Genomic DNA, 25,626 nt, shown 5'->3' with positions numbered 1-25,626 from the left:
GAGGTGACATTTAAATGGATCTTGAAGGATGAGCAGGGGTTTAACTGGCAGGGACATTTGAAGAATAGCATTTGTCTTCTATGTGAAAGGAAAAATAATTTTCTTTTCCAAGGAAGGAATAATATTTCATCTCAGAATCATTTTCATTCATATTGAAAGAAACCTATTATTTAATGTCAATAGGTATCCAAAATGAAGGTAAAATACAGAATAGGGAGTAGTTGGAATAAATACATTTCACAAAGGCAAAGTATCTCCCTGAATAGAAAGTGTTGTTTTTTTTTTTTTTTTAATCCTTATCTCTTTCCTGCTGACATGCCTCAAGGGAGCGTTTTCATTTAAAGCTGTTGAATTTCCTGAATTCCACTGTGTGTTTCAGCAAACTTCTTAGAGTCAGAGTGTGAAACAAAGAAAATTTGTACTACCAGAACACCCTCAACATTCCACAGGCAGCTTATTGGTTGGAAGAATTAGCTATAGGTATTAATAATAGTAAAATATAATAATTATGATATGCATTGCTTTATAATTTCCACTAACAGATTTGTGTTATGCTGCTTGGGCTGGTATAACAAAATACTGTAGCAGAGTGGCTTAGACAATAGAAACTTACTTCTCACAGTTTTGGAGGCTGGAAGTCCAAGATCAATGTGCTGGCAGGGTTGGTATCTGGTGAGACCTTTCTTCCTGGCTTGCAAATGGCTGCCTTCTCACTGTCCTTATGTGGCCTTTGCACTGTGTGCACACAGAGAGAGAGGAATCCCTGAGAGCTCTTCCTTTTCTTGTAAGGACACCAGTCCTATCAGACTAAGGCCCCATATTAATGACCTAATTTTAACCTCAATTCCCCCTTAAACACCGTATCTCCACATACAGTCACATCAGAGGTTAGAACTCAACACACAAATTTGGAGGGGGGGGAACATAATTCAGTCCATAATGGTACTGTAAGTTTCTCAAGGTTAGCTTATTTTATTAGTCCCCTGTACTTTCTAATACATTTCCTCATACACAGTAGGCCATTTGACTTGAATGGACTCACATTTACTCCCACGGTGAATTACCCTAGCAGCACCATGAGTTGGGCAAGGGAGCTATTATTATCACCCCCAATTTACACATGAATAATCATGGCTCACAGTAAGTATATAGTATATGCCAAGCACTTGTTCAACTCTGCATAAATTAACTATCATTATTCTTCTTTCATTAATGAGGAAATTGAAGCCCAGAGAGGTTAAATAATTGCCCAAGATGAGATATTAAAAGGCAAAGCCAGTATTGAAACCCTAGCAGACCAGCTCCAGACCCCACAGTTTTAGCCATGATGCTATGCATCCTCTCCTGATGGCCACCAAAGTCCTGTGGCTTACCAAAGCTTTCTTATTTGGTGGCTGTATTGGTGCCCTAGGGCTGCCATAACAAGTTATCACAAACTTGGTGGCTTAAAACAATGGAGATTTACTCTCTCCCAGTGATGCAAGCCAGAAGTACAAAATCAAAGGGTTGGCAAGGCCCCACAGCTTCCATCCCTGGTCTCTTTAGCTTCTGGTGGCTCCAGGGAGCCCTTGGCTTGTAGCGGCATCACTCCAATCTCTACCTCCATTCATACATGGTCTTATCCTGTCTCTAGGACTCTCTTCTGTGTAACTCATGTAAAAATAAATTGTCATTGGATTTAGAGCCCACCTAGATAATCCAGGATGATCTCATCTGAATATTTTTACCTTAATTACGTCCACATAGTACTTTTTTCCAAATAAGGTCACATTCACAAGTTCTGAAAGCAGAATGTGGACATACCTTTTGGGATACCACCATTGAGCCCACTACTGCACAAATAGCCACCTATAATCCAGGAAATGGAGTAATATCAGTATATCCTCTGCCTGGCATTTTTTCCTAGAATCTTATCCTCTTTCCCCCCCTCCAGACTCATCCACATGGGTACTCTGGTTCCCATCATGTAAAACATGTCCAATCCTTAGTTATGAGTAGTTGACTCATGGTGCACACTAACTCAAACTTATCCAAGATGTACCTTCCCTAAGAAGTTTCAGCTTGAGGCAAAGAGAGAAATGGGACAAAAACAGGGTTTTTTTTGTTTGTTTGATTGGTTGTTCTTGGAAGCCATGTTTGCCAGCAGGGCTGGGCTAGGTTGAGCTGAGACAAGCAAGGGATCTAGGGTACCAAACTTAGGTATTGGCACATGCAAGGCACTGAGAGTGATAGCCTCATTAAATATGAGACCTAAGGTGTCTTACTTGCCTCATTCTAATCCTCCTGACCTTGTTTCTTGGCATGAGCAGCAGAGGGTTAGAGGAGACCCTGGTAGCAGAGGCAGGGGGACAGAGACATGAAAGAGAGAGAGAACTGGTGGTATTCAAACGACTGGTTCGGGTTTTCTTGAAGCTTAGTAAGATCTCTGTTATTTGGTTCTATTACATGCTCCAGTATCCATATTAATATGTTCTTTATTCTATTATTATTATCAATAGTTTAAACTTGTTTGAGTTGGATTTCTATCATTTGCAACCAAAAGAATTCCAAACTAAAGTCTCGGTGTTTTAACCCCTTATCCTTACTTTCCCATTATTTCCTAGTATGAAGAGACTGAAGCAAAGAGAGGAAGATGATTTTCATGAAGCCATAGCACCTATGAAAATGGAAACTCTGGTCTCAGCGTGACCACCTCCACGTGGTTAAGAAGATTCTCTCAAAGACATGAAACTGGCTCCTCCTTGCTTTCATTTTTCATAAAATTTGTATATTTTGTCCTTTCAGTGTGTAGACAGGTAGAAACTTTAATTGGTGATTTAAGAAAATCTGTATGAGCATCAATGATTAGACTATGCCCTTGGGTACTAATTAAATATATCTGGCTATTTTACCATGCACAAAGTGGGCCAGAGTGCTGTGTTTTTATTATTCTGCTGTGGCTGTTCATGGATTTTCTTCTTTTCTCATCTGTAGCTTTGAATATACCTGCTGCTTCTAATATGCCATTTTCAATGTTTTAGAAAAATCAAAGGGTAAATAAATTAGCATAGACTAATTAACACTTCATTTTTAAGCTTATAACCAAAATGATATAAATCCCCTCTGGAAACTCTTGATCTCACTCTGACCTCAAACGTATCTTCCTTGTGTCAGACACAGAAAAGAAAATGTCCTAAACAGAGCCACCATTAAATCATCTTCCAATACAATGCCTTCTCCTCTTCCTTCTACAAAATAGAACCTTTTGTAGAAAGATAAAAGGAATTATAGAATGTATTCAATAAGGTCAATTTTATTCTGTCTCATTTCCTGGTTTGCTTATATGGGAAACGGTTTTACTTTCTGCATCTGGGCACCATCCCCTTTGAAGTTATCATCGTGGACCACATAACGTTTCCCTCAATGACAGACCACATATACTGCAGTGGTCCCAGAAGACTGTAGTACTATATTTTTATTTTTACTGTACCTTTTCTATTTTTGGATATGTTTAGATACATAACTATTTACCATTGTGGTACAGTTGCCTACAACATTCAGTACACTAACATGCTGGACAGGTTTGTAGCCTGGGAGCAGCAGGCTGTGCCATAGTCTGGGTGTGTAGTAGGCCACGCCATCTAGGTTTGTGTTAAGTACACTAGATGACATTCCCACAACATCAAAATTGCCCAGATGTATTTGTCAGAGCACACCCACGTCATTACATGATGCATGACTGTAATAACAATAACTGCCATTTGCTGAGTACCTCGTCTATCACAGGAATTTTACAGTCTCTCTCACTGAACCCTCGCAAGCCTCTTATTTAAAAGTTAACAGCCCCTTTTCATAATGAGAATACTCCAGTTTAGAGAGGGTAAGTAGGTTGCTCAATGCCACAGACCTAGAGAATATTAAAGCCAGGATGTAGGACCCAGCGCCTGCGTTCTTTCCATGGTACCAGGCAGGGTCAGAGTGTGTCTGCCCTTTGCAAGCATTTACCTTTTCTCCAAGGGAAAGAATAAATGAAGTCTTGGGATCTGCTGTGTTCCTGAGCAGTTCACATTGACTTGTCATCTACCTGAATTTATTTCAGAGTAGCCAAGTAATCTGTTCTACTCCAACGCAGCTGAGAATATCTTTCCTGCTCCAAAACCAAGCCCAGCACTAGGTTGGTTGACTTCTGCCTGATTTTTTTAAGTTGATAAATTCTTTCCTATCTCTTTCCCTGCTGCAATCCTTAGTGCATTTTTCTTCATTTGCTAAATGTTTAATGCTCTCTTTCTCATTTTCAAACTCTTTCCCATATAGCTAGTGTCTCCTTATTTCCCCTGGGCTGTTTTATTTCCCCAAATTGTTCATCATATGTGATAATATGAAGAATCTGTAACAGGGCTTCAGAAGGCTAGCTTCTCACTTTGGCCCTTTCCAGACCGATGCGACTATGGGCAAGTCACTTTCACTCACTGAGCTTTATTGTCCTTGTTTGTTAAATGGAAAATTGTGTTTTAGAATCTCTAAGATCCTTGCCAACTGATCCCTCTGCCAGTTTCACTACACGGTGATCTGCAAAACCTTCTCTGTTGTGAATAAACGAGACACCACCTCCTTCATTTTCCTCTTCCCCAAAAGAAAAGTCTCCCACAGGCTGTCTTCCAAAAGGAAGAGGAGGAATTTAACTTATTCTTCAAACTCCTGGATGCCTTCCATATCATCATTTGACACTCATTTATTTAACTAACAATTACTGACACTTAACAGGTCAAGCCCAATGACTCTGTGTTGGAACCTAGAGATTAAGATGAGAAAAGCGCAAACCCCATCATCAGACACAAACTGGCACATAATGGAAACACAGAGAGGGGGAAAGTCTCTCATCATGGCAGGTGCTGGCACTAAGAACATTCTTCCAGAAGTGTTTATAGTGAAGCTAAGTCTCAAAAGCTGATTAGTGATGTGTTTAAGTGCCCAGACTCTGCAGTCAGACAGATCTAAGATCAATGTTGCCTCAAATAATCACTAGCTATATGATCTTGAACAAGTTACTTGACGTTTCTATGTCTTATTTTTCTTCATCTGTAAAATGGGAACCACGTTACTAAATTCATAGGATTTGGGGGAAGAGTAATGTTTATTAACTAAAAACATAAAGTATATACTACTATACTAAATCCCAACAATGTTGTGGTAAGAAACATATTATAAATATATATAATGATATTCAGTCACACACCATATAATGACATTTTGGTTAACAAAGACTGCATATACAAAAGTAGTCCCATAATATTATAATACTGTATTTTTAGTGTACTTTCCTATGTTTAGATAGGTTTAATACACAAATACTTACCACTGTGTTACAACTGCCTGCAGTGTTCAGTATAGTAACATGCTGTACAGATTTGTAGCCTAAAGGCAATAGACTACGTCACATAGCCTAGGTATATAGTGGGGTATGTATACCATCTAGGTTTGTGTAAGTACACTCTATGACAGGGGTGTCCAATCTTTTGACTTCCATGGGCCACATTAGAAAAAGAAGAATTGTCTTGGGCCACACATAAAATACACTAACATTAATAACAGCTGATAAGCTAAAGAAAATCACAAAAAACTCATAATGTTTTAGAAAAGTTTACAAATTTGTGTTAGGTCACATTTAAAGCTGTACTGTTGCATGTGACCCACACACCGTGGGTTGAACAAACTTGATCTATGATATGTTCACACAATAATTAAATGGCCTAATGATGCATTTCTCAGAGCATAGCCCCATCACTAAGCAACATAGGAATACATACACAGATACACACATTCTCAAATACATATATTTGTGTGTGTGTATGTGTGTATGTGTGTGTATATATATATATATATATATATATATAGTCTCAAAAATTCCAGGTACAATTATAAACACTTTGTATGTATTAATTCATTTAATTCTCACTGTGACCCTATGATTTAGATACTATTATTATTCCCATTTTATAGATGAAGAAACAGGCACAGGAAGAACAAGTGATTACTCCAAGCTGCCAGAGCCTGAATTCTGACCAAGATAGTCTGTCTCTGGAGTCTATTCTCTCAACTACTGTGCCTCCTGCCTCTACTAACCTAACCATAACCCTCTGCCACCTTGATGCAGTCCTGTGAGCTCTAAAGTGCAGTAAGCCCTTGTGGAGCTGTCAGTATAGTGGAGAAACACAATCAAACAAAACAATAATCATGAACCGTGAAATCATTTCCCGGGTTTCTGGGCTCCTGGACTGGTTTAGGACCCAGGCCTGTCCAGTTAGATTACCACATCCCATAGAGATTGGTCCAGCGATCTGCACACGACCCAAACTGACCCTAGAATTGTTGCTAGAATGAATGGGAAAGGAGAGTTCTTTTCAGTAGAGTTGCCTGGAGCTGCTGGTGCCAGGGCCAGCTTGAGCCTGAAGCCAACAGAGAAAGAGGAAGAGCCATGAGACCAGGAGGAACAGATCCCAGGCAAGACCCACTCCTGCATCCTGAGCCTCTCAAACCTCTGTTTTGTTTAAGCCACTTTGGTTAGGTTTCTGTCACTTTCACACGACTCCTAACACACTCAGGAAAGTATATATAATTATCTTTACACAGTACCACTAACCACCTGGAAGCTATGTGTATAGCCATTTTTAAAGAACAAGTAAGAGTTAATCAAATATAGAAGCACAAATTGTTCTCTGTAGAGGAACATGAATGTGCAATAGCACAGAGGTACAAGAGATCATTGCTTATTAATGGAGAGTAAATTCCAGAGTAATCCAGCTGTAACATCCAAACCTCATCTTATTATTGTCTTCAACTGACCTCCAGATAATTCACCTTTAATGAGAACTTCAGTAACTGGCCAGGAATTTCCCACTTCATTTCTTTCCATGCCCTGGAAAATTTTATGCATCTACGCAGATATATTCTAATTTGCTACTTCTCCTACATTTATAGCGAATTGGCTAAAACTGCCAGATTACTGATCTCAAGGCACTGGGTCTTTGAGATCAGCAAAAACACCATGTTTCTGTAAGTCTTACTAAGAATCTTACCAGGCTGGTCTAGTGCACTCAGCCTTTCCTGATCAGCCTATCCTTCTGCATGTAAACTATTATGATGTTTATCTCATGGTAAAGAAATAGAATCTCAGCAAGGTAATGTAGTTGACTTGAAATTGCAGTTTGGCTGGGTAGTGCTGGGACTTGTCCCACTCCCAAGCCTATGCTCTTTGCATTATGTGTCCTTGGTTAACACTTTTGTCTTAACTGAAACATGAGATTTGGCCATAATACTATTATCCATTGTCATTGTATGATTTTCCAGAGATCCTTTGTATTCATCCCCAAACTCTGATAAAGGCTTATGGGACTGTGCCTTAATTCCACATGGAAGACAGCACAGTACCCCCACCAGCTGACCACTGGGAGAAATGTCAATGAGAGAAAATGTGCAACAATCAGCCAAACTTCCCTTGTCAATCCCTAGCTGATTGTACTGGGGCTTCTTTGCTGGAGTCACTGGAAATGTCACTTGCAAGGGGCATATTGTAGAGGCCATGAATTTGAAATGTAGAATACCAGATCTCTTTATGCGGTGTGAATTTCATTTTGATCGGACTAGACATCTGTTTTGTGAGCTCCTTAGGAATCCATGTTGCCTTTCAGTTCTTCATTATCTCATTGGACCACTGGCTGAAACGGCCTCTTCACTGGCCTTCCTGCTTCCACTCTTGCTTTGCACATGCCCCTTCCACACTGAAGTCCAGGAGAGCTTTCTGCACCATGATGAATTGCACATATCTTCCCTTCAACCTACTAACCCTTCCCATCTAGGTCAGGGAAGAAAGAACATATGCTGGTTATAGAGAAGCCATTTGTGCCTGGATCTATAGGATGATTCTTTCTTTATAACATAACCCCAAGGTATAGAGGAGACAAAGCAATTCTTATCACTATGTGGCAAGAATCGTTATTTTTCAAGAAATTGGGTCAAAGTCTTAGTAATAGAATAAATGATAAGGCTTCATGGAAGTACAGACTTAAGACATAAAATCTAAAATCCTTACTAAATGACTTTACAGTCATTTATCTTTACACATCTTTATTGACCTCGGTACCAGAGGTCACATCTTCCACCATGTCCTACCCCTACTTCCTGGAATAATTATTGAAATTGTATTGAAACCAGAATTCAACTTGGGGAAAATTGACAATATTTGTGATGTTGACTGGTTTAATTCATGAGCACAATCTTTCTGTTTATTTCAAGTTTAATTTCTCTCAGTAATATTTTGTACTTTTCTATGTAAAATTCTCAAATAATTTATTAAATTTATCTCTAATTTTTTAATTTTTTCCAGTTTATAGAAATATAATTAATTTTTGTTTATGGACTTTGAATCTCCCATTATTGTTAAATTCAATTATTAACTTCAACAGTTTGTGTATTCTTTTGATTTTCTCTACAAAACAAGTTTTGGGCTTTATTTCTCTGGACAATGAAAGTTTTCTTTTTTCTTTTCAGTCCTTAAGTCTTCTATTGACTTTGGTCTCACCTTATTTCACTGGGTAGGAACTTCAGAAAATGAAAAGTGGTTGAAAAAGCAAATAATCATCTCGCTTCCAATTTCAAGGGGGAAACTTTCAACATTCCACTACTAAGTATGTTTCTAATAGATACCTGTAAGTTTAAGTAATATCCTTCTATTAATAGTTATAAATCTTTGGTTTCCAGTTTGCTGAGAAATTTCTTTTCTATCATAGGTAGTGTTGACTTTTCCTTAACCTTTGAGATAACTGTGTGATTTTTCTCCTTTATTTTCTTAATGCAAGGATTGATTTTCAAATGTCAAACAAACTTTTACTCCTCCATAAACCCAACTTGTTTGTGATGTATTATCCTTTTTTATGATTGAGAAGTCTGTTTTCTAATATTTTTCTCTACAATTTCTGTATCTTGGCTTACAAGAGAGATCAGCCTGTAATTTTTCTTTCTTGTAATTTGCTTTTGGTTTCAAGGTTATGCTGATCACTGCAAATGAGTTAAAACCAATTCCCCTTTTTCTAGTCTCTGAAAGGATTTCTTGTGGAAATGATGTTAATTCTTCTGTAGACTTTTGAAAGAGTTCACCTGTAAGGCTATCTAGACATAGACTTTTCTTTGTGAGAAGATGTATAGTTTATGGATTCAATTTCTTTAACAAATATAGTTACATTTTATATTGATTTATTCCATTGCTAATTTCTTTAGGTTGTATATTTAAGTGGTATATTTCAAGGGATGTATCCATTTTGTCTAAATTTTCAAAGTTTTTGGCACCAAGTTGTTCATAGTATCTACTTACGATTGCTCTAATGAATTTATCTGTAATAAAGTCCCATTTTATTGTTATTGCTGCTTGCACCTTTCTTTCATTCTCTCTCCTTTTTTTTTTTTTTTTTTATAAATCCTGATGAAAGGTAATCAATTTCACTAGTTTTATCAAAAATGTATTTTGGATTGTTTGGTGTTCTTTATTATATAGTTTTATTTTCTATTTTCAATATTTTTTGCTTCTTATATGTATTAATTACTTCCTTGTAGTTTTCTGAACTATTATTTTTCTATCTTCTTGAGATAAATGCAGAGATCATCAGTTTCAGCCTTTTTTATGTTGTTGTACGAATTTTAAGGGAGTACATTTCCCCTAATAGCTTGATCTGCATCCCACAAGTTTGACAGGTCATAATTTTACTACCATTTAGTTAAAAATATTTTCTAATTTTGGCTGTGATTTCTTCTTTGACCCATCTGTCTTTCAAAAAAAATTCAAATATTTGATAATTTTTAAGTTTAGTTTTCATTTTTGTTACCATTGATTTCTAGCTTAATTCTGCTTCGGCCAAAGAATAGCCTATACATAGTTTCAAGTAGGTGAAATTTGTTAAGATTTGCTTTTCAGCACAGCTTATGGATTAATTTTGGTAAATGTTTCTGTGCACTTGAAAATTATGTGTAGTGTATAGTGCATGTATACATGTAGTGTATGTACATGTGTATGGTACATCTTCTCTCATACTTTTACCTCCAAACTTGATGAAACCTTATATTTAAAATTAGTCTTTTATAAACAGCCTGCATTTGAATACCCATCTTGATATACTTTGACTTTTTATTGGAATATTGATAATGTAATTTGCACTTACTGATTTGTTTGGGTTAAAATCTACTATTCTACTATTTATTTTTCTTTGTCTTTTGTAATTTTTGTTCTTTTTCTCTTTTTATTGGTTTCTTTAATTTATGGAATATTCTTTTAAATCCTTTTTCTCTCTATCAGTGTGCTAAGCAGTTTTTCTTTCATTTTTCTCTTTATGGTTATCCCACAGGTTACAACACATATCCTTACATGTCAGAGTGTTCTAAAAGTTAATACTGTTATCACTTAACAGGCAACTCAAGGATTTTAGAATACTTAATTTACCCTCATCCTATCATTTTTTTCTACTGTTGTTATGGGCTTTAATTCTACATCTATGTTAAATAAAACAAGCAATTGTTATTGCTTTATACAATCTATATTTATTTAAATTCACTGTATAATATTTACACTTTTTGTTACTTTTTATTCTTTTTTGCATTTTCATACTTCCATCTTAGAGCATGTTCCTTTGCCTGAATAATTCACTTTGGTATTTCCTTTTGGTAGATTTACCGGTAATGGCTAAATGCAATAGCTTTGTTTGAAAATATCTTAATTTCACCCAAACTTCAGGAGGATATTCTCATTGTAATTACAATTCTGCACTGCCAATTATTTTCTTTTAGCACTTAAAATTGTTACCCCATGATCTTCTAGCTTCTATCAATTAATTCTCACCAAAGTGATCAGCATACTCAACACAACTTTAATAAAAATTCCAACGGGCTTCTTTTGTAGGAATCAGTAAGCTGAGCTGAAAATTTGTGTGGAAATGCAAAGGACCTAGAATAGCTAACCAACTTTGAAAATTACAAAAAAAAACAAAGTTTGGGGACTTAAAAGCTATCTGATTTCAAGATTAACTGGGAAGATTCAGTATTCCGAACAATTTGGTATTAGCTAAAATATGTATATTATTTATATATAATTATTTACATTTATATATAATATGTAATTTATATTTATTATATATTATTATATTATTTTAATATGTTTCACGAATATATGTTATTTATATTTATTATATATTATAATATTTTATATATTTAGCTAATATTTATATATAGTTATATGTATATTTTATTGTTATTGGTGATTATATTTACATACATATATATGTAACAGAATAGTGAATTTAGAAATATATCTAACCAAATATGATCAATTGATTTCTGACAAAGACGCCAAGCTAATTAAAGGTGGAAATGAAAGTCATTCAACAAATGGTGTCGGATCAATTAGATACCAATACAATAGTGAACACCAGGTCTTACATAAACAAAATAGACTCTAAATAGATCACAAAATTAAATGTAAAACCTAAAACAAAACATCTAAAATAATGCATAGGAGAAAATGCTTTTTATCCTTGGAGGCTGGCAAAGTTTTCTTAGATAGAACACAAAGACCATGAGCCATAAAGGAAAGAAATACTAAATTGAACCTCATTAAAATTTTAAAGTTTTGCACTTAAAAATAGTCATTAAGAAAGCCAAAAGGCAAGTCACAAAGAATATTTACAAAATAGGCTGGGCGCAGTGGTTCATACCTGTAATCTCAAAATTTTGGGAGGCCGTGGAGGCTGGAGGATCATTGCAGCCCAGGAGTTCGAGACCAGCTCAGGCAGCATAGTGCAATGCCATCTCTACAAAAAATTTTTAAAAATTAGCCTGGCATGCTGGCACACACCTGTGTTCTGAGATATGCAGGAGGGTGACGGGGGCTGAGGTGGGAGGATACCTTGAGCTTATGCAGTCAATGCTGCAGTGAGCCATGATGGTGCTACTGTACTCCAGTCTGGGTGACAGAGCAAGACTGTACACTTGAAAATTATGTGTAGTGTGTAGTATGTTTATATGGTACATCTCTCATACTTTTACCTCCAAACAGAGTGAGACTGTTGCAGATATATATCTGCAAACATATATATCAAAGGACTTCTATCACAAATATGTAACATTCTTACAAATAAGATTAACAACCCATTAAGAAAATGGGCAAAGATTTTAAAAGTCGCTTCAAAAATAAAGATATAGTAACTGTTAAAAAGGCATTTGAAAATATGTTCGACATCATTAGGCATAAGTAATATTCAAATTAAAACCATAATGAGATATGCTGCAAACCTATTAGGAAGACTAAAATTTTAAAAATTAAAAATATCAAGTGTTGATGAGGATGTAGAACAGGTGGATTCTGTTTCACCATTTAGGGGAACACAAAATGGTACTACCACTTTAGAAAACTGACAGTTTCTTAAAAAGTCATACATATACCTACCACAGAATCCAACCATTCTATTGCTAGGTATTTACCACAGAAAATCAAAAACATAGGTCCACACAAAGGCTTTTACACAAATGTTCATTTAATATAAATGTTCATAGGCAAAAGTTGAAATAGTCCAAATGTCCATCAACAGGGGAATAGATAAACAGACTGTGGTGTAATCATGCAAGGAAACATTACTTAATAAAAAGGAATGAACTATTGATACATGCAACAAAATGAATAAATCTCAAAATTGCTATGCTGAGTAAAAGAAGCCAGGCAACATACATACTGTATTTCCATCCATGTGAAAAATTATAAAATATCCAAACCAATTACAGAAACAGAAAACAAATCAGTTGTCTGGGGATGGGGTAGAGGATGGTTGGATTACAGAGTGGCATAAGGAACTTTGAGGAGTAACAGAAATGTTTGTAATATTTATCTGGGTGATGCTTTTACCAGTATATACATATGTGGAAAATGATCAAATTGTACACTTTAAATATGCACAATGTAGCAGACATCAATTATACTGCAATTATATTTTAATCAGCCATCAGTCTTATTGTCCCTTTGAAGGTAATGTGTCCTTTATTTTCCACTGACTGCTTTCAAGTTTTCATCTTCGTATGTGGATGTTCGACAATTTTCTGTAAAGTACACACAAAACATCTGCTACAATTCTTTGTATTGATACTTTTTGAGGTTTACAGATTCCTTCATTACTGTGGCTTGATGTCTTTTTTTAAGTTTTGGAAAATTCTAAGGCAGTAGTTTTTCAAACAATGCTTTTCCCCTGTTTTCTCCTCTCCACCACTCCTCGTCTACTGTGGCTCTAATTATACATACATGAGACCTTTTATCCATGTTCCATATTCTCTTTACTCTTTTCTACATTGTCCATCTTTTTTCCTCTTTGCAGTTCTGATATTTTCTATGAACTTATTTTCCAGTACATTTAACCTTCTTTCCTCCATGTCCAATCTGCTTTTAAGCCTAGTCTATTAACTTTTTAATTTCATAAATTACATTTTTCATTGTAGACTTTCTTTTTTAACTTTATTTTAAGTCCAGGGTACATGTGCAAGATGTGCACGTTTGTCACATAGGTCAACATGGGCCGTGGTGGTTTGTTGCACAGATCGTTCCATCAGCTAGATATTAAGCCCAGCATCCATTAGCTATTCTTCCTGATGCTCTCCCTCCTCCCACTCCCACCCTCTGACAGGCCCCAGGGTGTGTTGTACCCACCCCATGTGTCCATATGTTCTCATCATTCAGCTCTAACTTGTAAGTAAGAACATGTGGTATCTGGTTTTCTGTTCCTGCATTAGTATGCTGAGGACTAATCCATGAGGGTTAGTCCACCTCTATCCATGTCTCTGCAAAGGATATGATCTCATTCATGTCATCCATGTCCAACTCTATCTATGTCCCTGCAAAGGACATGATCTTGTTCCTTTTTATGGCTGCATAGTATTCCATGGTATATATATGCCACATTTTCTTTATCCAGCCTATTATTGATGGGCATTTAGGTTTTCTGGACTTTCTATTTGATTCTTTTTACAGGTTTGTTTCTCTAATGAAATATTTTATCTTAAATGTCTGGAGGAATTTTATATTCTACAAGATGCATTTTAGAAAATACAATTGACTGGATGACTTAAACAGCAGATATTTATTGCTCAAGGTTCTGGAAGCTGGGAACCATGCTTCCAGATGGCTCAAGGTGCCAGCAGATTTAATTCCTTGTGAGGACCCTCCTTCTGGCTTGCACACCTTCTCTCTGGTCTTCACATGGTCAAGAAAGCAGCTTCTTCATCTTATAAGGACACCAGTCCCATTCTGGGGCTCTACTTTCATGATCTCATTTAACCTAATTACCTCCCAAAGGCCCCACCTCCTAATACAATCGCATTGGGGCTTGGGGGACAAACAAATGAATTTGGAGGAACACAAACGTTTATTCCTTAACAATGCCTTTTGCATTTAATTTTACTATAGTCAGAGGTTTGTTTCATTGATATGCACTTAATTCATTCCAAGTGAAAGTAAATCAGAATATATAAAAGCAAGCTAGCTTCTGATTGCTGATTTTACAATGCTGTTCTCTAAAAAGCTTTTCTTTAACATTTTTTCTTCTAACAAAAATGACAAACCTTTTGCAAACAAAAATGATTTTCACTATTTCACATGTCCTGAAATCCTTTGAATCACCTTCATTTTATTGGGTGGAAAAGAAGACCAATCCACACTTTTTATCCAGGCTTTTGTTGAAGTATACTATAGAAAAAAAATATAGTCTAACAATTAGAAGATACAGATTCCTAGTCCCAACTCTGACACTTACTAGTTTTGTGGCCTTCATAAACTCATATGAATTCTATGAATCTCCATGTTAGTGTTTCTCAAATGTGAAAAATTGTATTACTTATTTTTCCCTTCCTTTTTAACAAGCATATTTTGGGGGTACATAAGACAAAGAATGTAAAAGTGCTTTGTAAAATCTAATATATCTAAAATGACTATTCAACAAATATTTTGAATAAGTACCAGATAATACCTTATTATGTAACAAATGATACAACCTTAGGAAAATTTGGGAATCCAGAACTCAAGCACAGATCTCTTACTGCAAAGCCTATATAATCTCAGCCATTATATCACATCACATCTCAGTGAAGCAATCCTGTGAAGCAATTCTGTGAGATAGGATGTAATACTTTTCCAAATGAATTCCACACAGAATATGTGACAATTGACCCCATAAGAACCTATGATGAAAAACCTAAGCAAAGAACTAAAAATGCATAGTTTATATTAAATTTACTTTATTCAATAGTTCCTTGCTCTTTTTATCCACCTTCTTTATTATTGCCCTTTCTTCTTGCTCTCTTTAATATTCTAGCCTTGCCCTTCCAATCTGAAAACATGACTCTGGTGCTTTCTTTTCTCCAAATGAAACTCCTTTTCCTGGATATAAATCACATTGCTTTGAACAGGATCAGATCCCTTCCTGAAAACATGCATTATAAGAGGAGAGAAGGTAATAGGAGAAGCAAAAAGGTAGAAAGTGAAAATGGCAGAACCTCACTACTGTTTAATATTCTTAAGAGTAAATTCAGATCAACTTGCTACTGCCAGTCAAGGCATCCCATTTGTAGATGAAGACAGCTTGGAGGAAGTAGACAAGGGTGGAAAGTACAGGAAATGTTTGCAGATGTAAGAGACATAGTTTTGCACAGAGATGACTGGTCACAGAGGTTAAAAACCAGATATCCAAAGTTACATTTATTTCTGTGATTCAGAAATCTATCTGCCTCTAGTGATTTAAAACGTGTGGGTTTGAATATGTTACAGGCAGATTGAACTCACTTCTGCTTTTCACAGCCCCCAACAAACCTGATTGAATTTCATCAAAACTACATTCACCCATTTACCTTGATCCTGAGGCATGTGAGTTTGTGATGTTTAGGGGCTTAGGTGAAACCTGTGCACTTTACTTTCTTTTGAAGTTACCTCTTTTGTAACTGGAATAGGATCATATTTTCTGCTATGACCCTGTTCTTTCCAACTTAAAGAATGTACAAGTGCTTTGTAAAATCTAACATACCTAGTTGAATATTATAATACCCTTTTGTTATAAACCACTAACCACAAATACCTTACTTTCTAAATTGATCTAAGTTGAATACTAAGGACAACCATTATGATGTGGAAACTGGCTTTGAGAATAAATGTAAAAAGCATTTCAAAAGCTTGATTGGATAGTACCAATTTTCCTTGTGGTGCATTTGGTCATCATTTCATTCTGTAGCCTTAGTGAGGTGGTGTGTATGTTGCAGTTACTGTGTTTGCAACGACATCATGATGGGTGCATTTTAGACTTCACAGACTGCATAATAGCTTAAACAAATATCTGATGGTGTCCATTTCAGTGGGCTTTTCAGATATAGTACCCCAAAGCAAAGTCTCTTTTTAAAAAAATGGCTCAAAATAGGTACACATTTGTAGTGTAATCTTTACATCATTTAACATTGTGTACACGAAGAGGAAATCTCCTCACCTGCATTGACTGAGTGTTCAGCATTCCCAAGGTGAGTAAAAGTATATATTGTGACGAGAGGCTCACAGTTTAGGGAAGTCCTAGACAATCTCCTAACTTTCCTTACTGTAGTTGCCTCTGCTACTGGAAATGAAAGGAAAATTTACCTATGTTGTGGAATCAGAAGCAGAGATGCTTCCATCTCTGTTTCTGGTTCAAAGTTTCTGTGGAATTCTTAGAAGATCTTCCTGTCTTCTTGGATATAACGCACTGGGGGATGAAAGGAGAGAGGCACGGAGAGGTGGCATACAGGAAAATCCATTTTACCAAACACATAAAAATGATCTGCGTGTGTGCATTCTAAAGGAAATGGAAGCCATATGTTTCTGATTCATTTACATGTAATCCATCAAAATATTATTTTGTAAGAGATAGTTAATGTACAAGAAACCTGCCAAGTCTTCTTATAAACATTTTTCCAAAAACCCAGCTGCATTGAGGCAGCTGTGTAAGAAGTTACCCTGGAAAGACGGAACTTGTTTCAAAGTCTCAAGCACATTTTAAACTCCCCAAGGGGTGCCTGGCATGATAGCAATAGCACAGGCTTTGGAGTTGAATAGACCTGGATTTAAAACCTGGATTATTTCTTTTTTCTTTTTCTTTTTCGTTTTTTTTTTGTTTGTTTGTTTTGTTTTTGTTTTTTTTTTGTTTTGTTTTGAGACGGAGTCTTGCTCTGTCACCCAGGCTGGAGTGCAGTGGCGCGATCTCCGCGCACCGCAAGCTCCGCCTCCCGAGTAGCTGGGACTACAGGCGCCTGCCACCTCACCCAGCTAATTGTTTTGTTGTTGTTGTTTGTTTGTTTGTATTTTTTAGTAGAGAGGGGGTTTCACCGTGTTAGCCAGGATGGTCTCGATCTCCTGACCTCGTAATCCACCTGCCTCGGCCTCCCAAAGTGCTGGGATTACAGGTGTGAACCACCACGCCTGGCCAAAAGCTGGATTATTTCTTATTAACCTTTTTCACAAAGAAACCATATTTCTTGGCCGGGGGCAGTGGCTTACGCCTGTAATCTCAGCATTTTGGGAGCCTGAGCTGGATGAATCACGAGGTCAGGAGTTCGAGACCAGCCTGGCCAATATGGTTTAACCCTATCTCTACTAAAAATACAAAACTTAGCCGCGCATGGTGGTGTGCACCTGTAGTCCCAGTTACTCAGGAGGCTGAGGCAGGAGAATCACTTGAACCCGGGAGGCGGAGGTTGCAGTACGCGGAGATCACACCACTGACTCCAACCTGGGCAACAGAGTGAGACTTTGTTTATAAATAAATAAATAAATAAATAAATAAATAAATATCTCGTGTGTGTGTGTGTGTGTGTGTGTGTGTGTTTCTCTACATTTATTTATTTGTTTAGTGTCTAATTTGTGCCAGGCAGAAGATGTGATACTGAATTAGGGATACAGTAGTGGACAAATAGAATAAACTATATCCCTCTTTTCATTAATCTAGTTACTCAATTTATGTGAGCTTATGTTTTGTTATTCTGAGAAATGGAGCTGATAATGCTCATCCTTAAAAGTCTTCACGATTCAGTAAGTAACCCGACTCCTGGCATGAAAAATACACTCAATGAAAGGAGTTATTTTCCATTTTCAATCTTTTTCTATTTGAAACCACTTTCCCACTTCAGTCTGTCTGCACATACACCCTTACACAAGGTCCCTGCTCCTCTAGCACCCACAAAGACTACAATCATTGGAATGCTTCACATTTGTTTGTCTCACTGTCCACTAGGTCAAAGGGCCACTTTCTCCGAAATGCAAAGCAGTACATTTTAGACTGGAAGAACTAAATAACAATTTGTCTTGGGAATACAGGTGGAACGCATATACTTTGGAGTCAGGACAAACTGGACTTAAATTTTGGATTTTCCATTCATAATCTTTTTTATCTTGGTCACATTTCTGAGCTTTGGTTTCTACGTCAGTAAAATGGGATTAAAATTACCTAATGTGCAGTGTTGCTGGGACTAATTAAATAGGATAATACATGGAAGATGTCTAGCCCAATAACGGCAGATCTTATTATTTCCGTAGAGAGTAAATTAAAATGTTTTATTTCAAGGGCTTAATGTTCAAAACCAAAATATTGCAATCATCTTGGTAGATCATAACCTGTTTAACACGAACTGTAGGCAACCTGAAAAACTCATCAACTCCACCCACCAAACACATATGTATAGCTATTAAGTCTCTTGAAGATGCCCAAGGTTAAATTTTTGTTAGCAAGAATGTGATAACCACTTAACATGTGGTTTGCTATTCTCCATTAATATTTTCATTGCAGGCATTACTAAGCAATCACAAAAAACTTTTCCACTGAGCATATGCAGCCTCAAAATTCTTTTCTCAGCATTTGATGCAGTCACTACCAACCATATAGAGCTGGCAAGTAATGTACCCCTATTTGTATACTTGATTTCATACATCAAAGAGGTTGCATGATCCACTCTTTTGAAATATCAAGTCTATTTAACAGACATTTATTTAGCACTTACTATGTGTCTGGTCATGGAGTTATAGTAAGCTATCACTCTATCAGGTGTACCACAAGTCCAAATGAACAACTGCTAAATAGGGATATGCATTACAACAGAGAAGGGAAGTGTCATAGAATTAAAAGAAAGGGGGATTTTTTTTGTCCTACTTGTTAGCTCCTCTATGCGGAGTGATAAGAATAAAGCTAGCAAACTGTAAAGCTCAAAAACTATTAATTGAATGAGAATGTATGTGGTTAGCATCTACTTTGTGCCTCCTGTATCTACTCTGTTCATTTGATATTGTTTTCATTTCAAGAATGATGCATAGTAGGTGGAAAAGTTGGGGGATATCCAAAGGAGGATCAGCATAAATGCTGAATCTCAAAGGATAAGACCATTTCTGTCAGAGAGAAGAAGGAAGAAATTCATGCTTAGGCAGAAGAAGTGACCTAAGCAAATACAAAGTATGAAAGTTCACAGCCTAACAGTGCTTTACATTTTTGCAGATTTGGAATATATGCCTAGCCAGATCACCTCCTAAGCTTGGACAGACAGATTAGAAACAATGCCTGTGGCCAAGTGGAACCAAGCTAGGTCAAAGAAAGTGATGAAAGATGCCAAGGAGAGAAGCAGAAGCTGTTCTTCGTTGTTTTTGGACTTGACCACTGCTATTTTTCCCAGCAGTCACCGCTGCTTGCCTGATCATTAGCACCCGAACATCTTGTTTGTTTCTACCAGACTGAAGTAATACACAATTATGCAAATTATCTTAACTCCGAGTAAGGAATCACAGGCCAGTCAATAATGTTGATGTAGTATGAAAGGGCAGCTCCTCCTGGAAGAAATAACACAAAGAGCCGATCGTAAGCAAACATTTTGAAGCCTGCAGAGGACTGGTCCCTGCAGCGCAATCTATTATCATATTTCCACATAATTAGTTTGTTTTCCACTTGAAATCAAAAAACGATTCGACATTGCCTTCCCTGCCTCAGGATGGAAGAGCATCCAGTGGAATTCTCCTGCGAAGGTTTATATGGTGAATAATTAGTGAGAATTAATCTGTGGGAATTAAAGTTTGGAATATTGTAGAACTCATGAATAGTGCATGGGGCAATTGGGCGGAGGGAAAGAAGAGCAGCACTTCGTGGTAGACAATCACAGATGACTGCTGGCAATCCGTTTTTTAATCAGTGCTGTGTGAGCCACAGGGTTGGATATGGCTACAGTCTGTGGAGAAATACTGTCAAATTTTTACAGGCAGGACAAAGAAACATTTCCAGAGATGCTTATCTCTGAGCTCATTTTGGTAGTTTTTACTTGGAAGAGATGCCCTGGAATCAGAGGGATTTTCTCCAACTGATGCTGATGGCATTAACTACTTTCATCCTTGCAACTGAACAAATTTTATTACCTTTGTCTTTGATTTTCTTGTCCCCATTTTACTGATGAGAAAACTGGGGTCACCATCTTCTAAGTGACCCTTCTGAGGCACTGAGATCAGAAGGCAAGTCTTCCTGATTACAAAAGCCAATAGCTACAGGGTAAAATTCTAGCATGAGCTGGAATCAGACTGGTGGAGTTTTAAATTTTTAATCCATCTAAGTATCAGTTTCCTCAACTGAAAAGTGATAAGATGACATTACATATTTTATAAAGTTTTATGAGGGCTACGTGAAAGAGTACATACAAAGCCTTCACATAGGATCTGCACACAGTAAGGACACACGAAATTATATTTACATGAAAAATTAATAGAAATCCATTCTCCCAGATTACTCTGACACTCAGATATATAAGCATCTCATTACGCTTTGGGAATAATTACCTCAAATGATTTCAGGATCAAGTTTTAACATCCTTTCTCCTATATCCCTATGGTGGCAGTTTTCCCAAGCATCTGTTTACCTGAAAATAAACTTAAACGGAAAATTTGCAAGCGATCAGGGTTAATGTCTCCAATTATTAAGTGACTGGAAAAAATGGTACAGCAGGAACACACAGCAGGGGAGCATTTTTTAGATGTAGAAAGCAAAGCATTTTTTGTAATTATAGGATGGTTTTATTTTCCAAGGCTGTAGCACACTTGAGCAATAGTTGCCTATGATTACTAGAAGAATATGGTCACCAGAGCTCAAAATACAGTAAGAATAAAGGAAGCAGAACACATGTCCAAAGAAACAAACAATTTATTTTTCCCCAATTATAAATGTAAAACTTGATATAGAAGAAAAGTACGTGAAAGTAAAAGAAAAAGCTCACCATAACCTTGAAGATCTTTCCTGTTAATGTTTTTGACATTTTGTGTGTTTTCTGCCAATTTTTTTTTCTGGGCATAATTTTCCATAATTGTTGTCATACTGTATCTGCAATTTAAATTTTCACTTTCACTTAAAATAGTAAGATAAGCATTTTACAAATGTTCTAATAACATGAGCATTTTAAAAAAATAACGCACAATCAATATACAGAATGATAATTACTCTTAAAACAAGGAATTGTTTTCCGATTCAAAGATCACCTTTTGTTTCTTTCTCAGAGAGAGTGGTTTCCAATCCAAATGCACATTTGCTTCTCAGGCATCTGTTGGATTTGGAAGAGGTTTCCAGATTGAGTTGAGAAATGGTCATTACAGTTAAGCTGCAACTTCAATCTTGAAAATGAATGAATGGATCCAGTCCAGTCCTTTGGCTGGGACCCAGTCTTTAAAATCCAGCAGAACAATGAATATGTGGCTTCGCAGCCAGCTGGTATCAGACTTGGGCAGGGAGAGTGTCAAAATATTAGTGACTTTTTTACATTTGTCAAAGCTGAGGCCAATACAAGAAATGCAGACAGCTTGCAAATGTGGGTTGTGCACCAAAGGGTTTTTGTGTGTGTGTTTTTTTTCAGTCTTGCCCACCGGATGTCAACATTTCCTTGCTTTCTGATTATTTCTGCAGCAAAGACAGAGTGAAATATCTTTTACTTTGAATATAAAAACCACTATAGATTTATCATCAACACATCAACCACTAATTTATTGTACTGGGGCAATGTACTCAACTGGAATAAAGGGGCCATCAGCATTTCCATGGCAATTCTTCCTTTTCTTTCCTTGGTTTATAACTCATCTGCTTACTCAGTTGTTCCTGAACCTGGCAGGCAAGGTCTCAGTGGGAGAATAAATATATTTATACAAAATGTTTAAGAAAGGCTGCCCACATTGAGTTAGAAAAATAAGCATATGCTAGTGCTGTCTGGCACTCTCTTTGCAATTCCTGTATCTTTCCAAAAGGAAAAAAAACTCTACAACAGAACATTTTATTTTATTTTTAAAGAAACATTGTTGGCAGCCAATGTGCAATATGGGCTTGATGGGATTTTTTTTCTCCTCTTTATCTTTTCCTTTGCCTTTTTCAAAGAAAACTATATGGAACAACAAGCTAATTGCTTCCAGAATAAAATAAATCAATTATTAACAGGCGAATGTAGCTGAGGTTTCTCTTTGTCCGTCTCTTTTCCATATTCCTTGGATGAAAGTAGATGATTTCATGCACATGACAATTCAGGGTTCTATGCACCTGGTGAGAGAAAGAGTATAGAGCAGCCCTGTGTCTGGTATCTAGGATTCATTTAAGCAGTGTTTCATCCCTTCCCCATTTTCGCTGCATCAAGTAAATGAAGAAGTCAGAGCCTATAGAACTACTAACAATGACAACAAAAAAATGCGTAATATTTCCACAATATTTATACCTTATGAGGCACTTGCATAGTCATTAGGTCATTCAAGCATCACAGTATCCTAGTGAGCTAGTTGTTATTATAATTATTCTCATTTTGCTCAGACAACTGAAGGTCTGAAGAGTTAAGTAACTTGTCCAAAGATGCAGCATTTTGAATGACTGACCAGACACAAGAAAAACAATCATAATGGTGATATTTGATAATACTGAACTTTATCTGAGCCCTGTGCTCCTGGAAAACAGTAAAAGTTAAGACATTCCCCTATCCTAATACGTTCTCCAAGAATAGCTTACTGCAAAGAACTACTCTTCTGCACATAACTTAAAAAAGACCTGTGAATGACTCCTTTGTTTGCCTTTGACAAGGCCGTACACACATCCTCCAAATGCCCACTCTTTGTCTCATATATGATTAGTTTAACTGTTTCTTTCCACTCACCAACCTGGACAAAATGCCTACCAATTTGATTTGATCCAACTATATTCAAGTGTCTCACCTTCCCCCACGTCTCTTTTCTTTGATCCTCTGCTGAGCATTGGAACTTGGAGCAACCTCTCCTTACTACTCTCTCCTGAAAATCAACTGAACTGGGGAGACAAGGGAAGGGATATCAACTGTCTCATCATGCCACCCCCTTACCCATTTTCCACGCCCCACACCAGTTCTTTCTAGCCTTGTTTATTCCTTCCCATAAAGAACAAAAAAGCTCTTCTCTGCCTGACATTTGAGATGGAGATCTTAGGTTCATTAATCTATTGCAATAGTCTCTCTTTTTTATTGTAACATTTTTAAAATCAAATCTCCCTTTACTTAAGTCCAGATTTGTTTTTATTTGATATGTTAGCAATAATGATTGTTAACATATGTGTAGTCCTTAGAATTAATAAGCATTTTGACAAGAATCATAACCTCAATTTGTATAGTGCTAAATGCTTCCCCATTAATTATCATTTCAAAATGATTCTTTATCATCCAGAAGACAATTAATACCCCTTTTTAAAAATAAAGTCGCTGATGATGAGAAATAAAGTGACTTATCCAAAGTCACAGAGTCTAGGGAATTGAAGTAAAATGGACAATTCTGACCAAGAACATAAGCCTTCTTTTTCCTGGTTTACTATTCTTTCACTCACCACGTGAACATAGGCCAGGCCAGGTTTATACTCACTTGAAAAAGGTCAGTATTTTGTAGATTCACAATATAGGCAATGAAGTTTACTCTGTGGAACTCTTTGCTTACACAGGCCCCTTTCAAAACCTAATTTTGATTAATACACTAATTTTTTTTCTTAGATAGTCCCCTACCAACTGTATAATCTTCAAGTGCCACAAAACCTGGGTCTACTCCTGAGAAGAATGTCAATATGTTGTGTTTTCAGAAGCATACTCACATAGCTCTACTCACAAAAATCACTTTTTCCAGATAGTGTAATGCCAAAATTTTCACAAAGACAGTTTTTTGTTGACTGTTTCTCAACATTTGTTCTGCGTCATGCTAAATTTATTAGATATTAGCAGATGATCCACAAAAAAGAGAATTGGCAGTCAAACCAAGGAGAATCAATAAGCAAAGGCTTTTTAAAAATCTGTAGGACTCCTTGGGTCTTTTAATATGTTAACCAATATAGTGATTCTCAAGAATTATTATCAAATAGACCATCTTCTTGTACTAACCTTCCCAAGAACAAACCTAAGAAATGCTGGATTAAGGAATTTAGTCTCTGAGGAACCTCTGTTTAAAAGGAAATACACAGTACAGAGCCATAAAATAAGCTAATAAAAGCCTTTTTGACTTTAGGGTAAGTCAATCTATCAGGCGAATTCTAGATTCTTAGCAAGACCCGAATGCAAAGAAGAGCAGAGAAAGATCCATTTTGATAAGTAGCCAATAAGCAGTTTGGACGCAGATGATGCCTTGATGAGCAGGCCAGGTAAAACCCCCAGTGTGTGGAAGCATTTTGTCTAGAATAAGAAACAAGCCCAAGAAGACACAGGGCACTTGAGAAATAAAAGCTCTCCAAAACAAAAAGAAAGAGGTGAGAGTTCAGCAGGCATGGATTTTACCCACTCGAAGGGCATCAACTAGTACATATGCAAAATTTTTTAGAGAAAATACAGGTTTTTTTCAACTTCTATTTTTGAATCAGAGGGTGCATATGCAGATTTCTTATGAAGGTATATTGAGTGATGTTGAGGTTTGGAGTACAAATTAATCCATCACCCAGGTAGTAAAATGTGTTGTTTCTCAACTATTGCCCTCCTCCCTCTCTCCTCTCTCTAATGTCCTCAGTGTCTGCTGTTCCCATCTGTATGTCCATATGTACCATTGTTTTGCTCCCACTTACTAGGGAGAACAAAGGGTATTTGGTTTTCTGTTTCTGCATTAGTTCACTCAGGGTAATGGCCTCCAGCTATATCCACGTTGCTGTAAAAGACACGATTTCGTTCTTCTTTATGGCTGCATAGTAGTCCATGATATATACATACCACGTTTTCCTTATCCAATTCACAGTTGATAGGAAACTGAATTGATTCCATGGCTTTGCTATTGTGTTGTTTTAAAAATTATCATTTGCTTCTTTATAAAGCAGCTGTAGTTTGGGAAAAGAGCACCTGATATAAAGTCCAACAGGTATAATTTTTAATACCAGCTCTCCTATTTCTAGGTGTATGAAATGGAACAAGGCTCTTTGTCATCATTAGCCTCAGTTTCACCATTTGATTGAAGAGACAATAGTACTTACCTCAACAGATGTTTTTAATTCAGTGGGATGCTTCCTGAGAAAGAGCAAGTTCAGAAACTAACATATGATAGAGCACTAAAAGTATATATGTTGGATCTGAACTGTAACTCTGGGA

At 36.6% G+C, this 25,626-nt stretch overlaps 1 long non-coding RNA gene across 1 annotated transcript in view; it reads right to left on the bottom strand.

The window, feature by feature from the left end:
- The window catches only part of LOC114672213 (uncharacterized), a 111,415-nt gene that overhangs the window by 26,944 nt on the left and 58,845 nt on the right, over window positions 1-25,626 (bottom strand). The window contains exon 5 of the long non-coding RNA XR_003722434.2: window positions 621-735. This is a non-coding gene — a long non-coding RNA (uncharacterized LOC114672213). The remainder of the gene's footprint in view (window positions 1-620; window positions 736-25,626) is intronic.

Source organism: Macaca mulatta, chromosome 1 (assembly GCF_049350105.2).
Source record: "Macaca mulatta isolate MMU2019108-1 chromosome 1, T2T-MMU8v2.0, whole genome shotgun sequence".
In the NCBI taxonomy this organism is placed as follows: Eukaryota; Metazoa; Chordata; class Mammalia; order Primates; family Cercopithecidae; genus Macaca; species Macaca mulatta.
The sequence above is the reverse complement of the archived record's forward strand: the minus strand, read 5'-3'. Positions and strand labels throughout refer to the sequence as shown.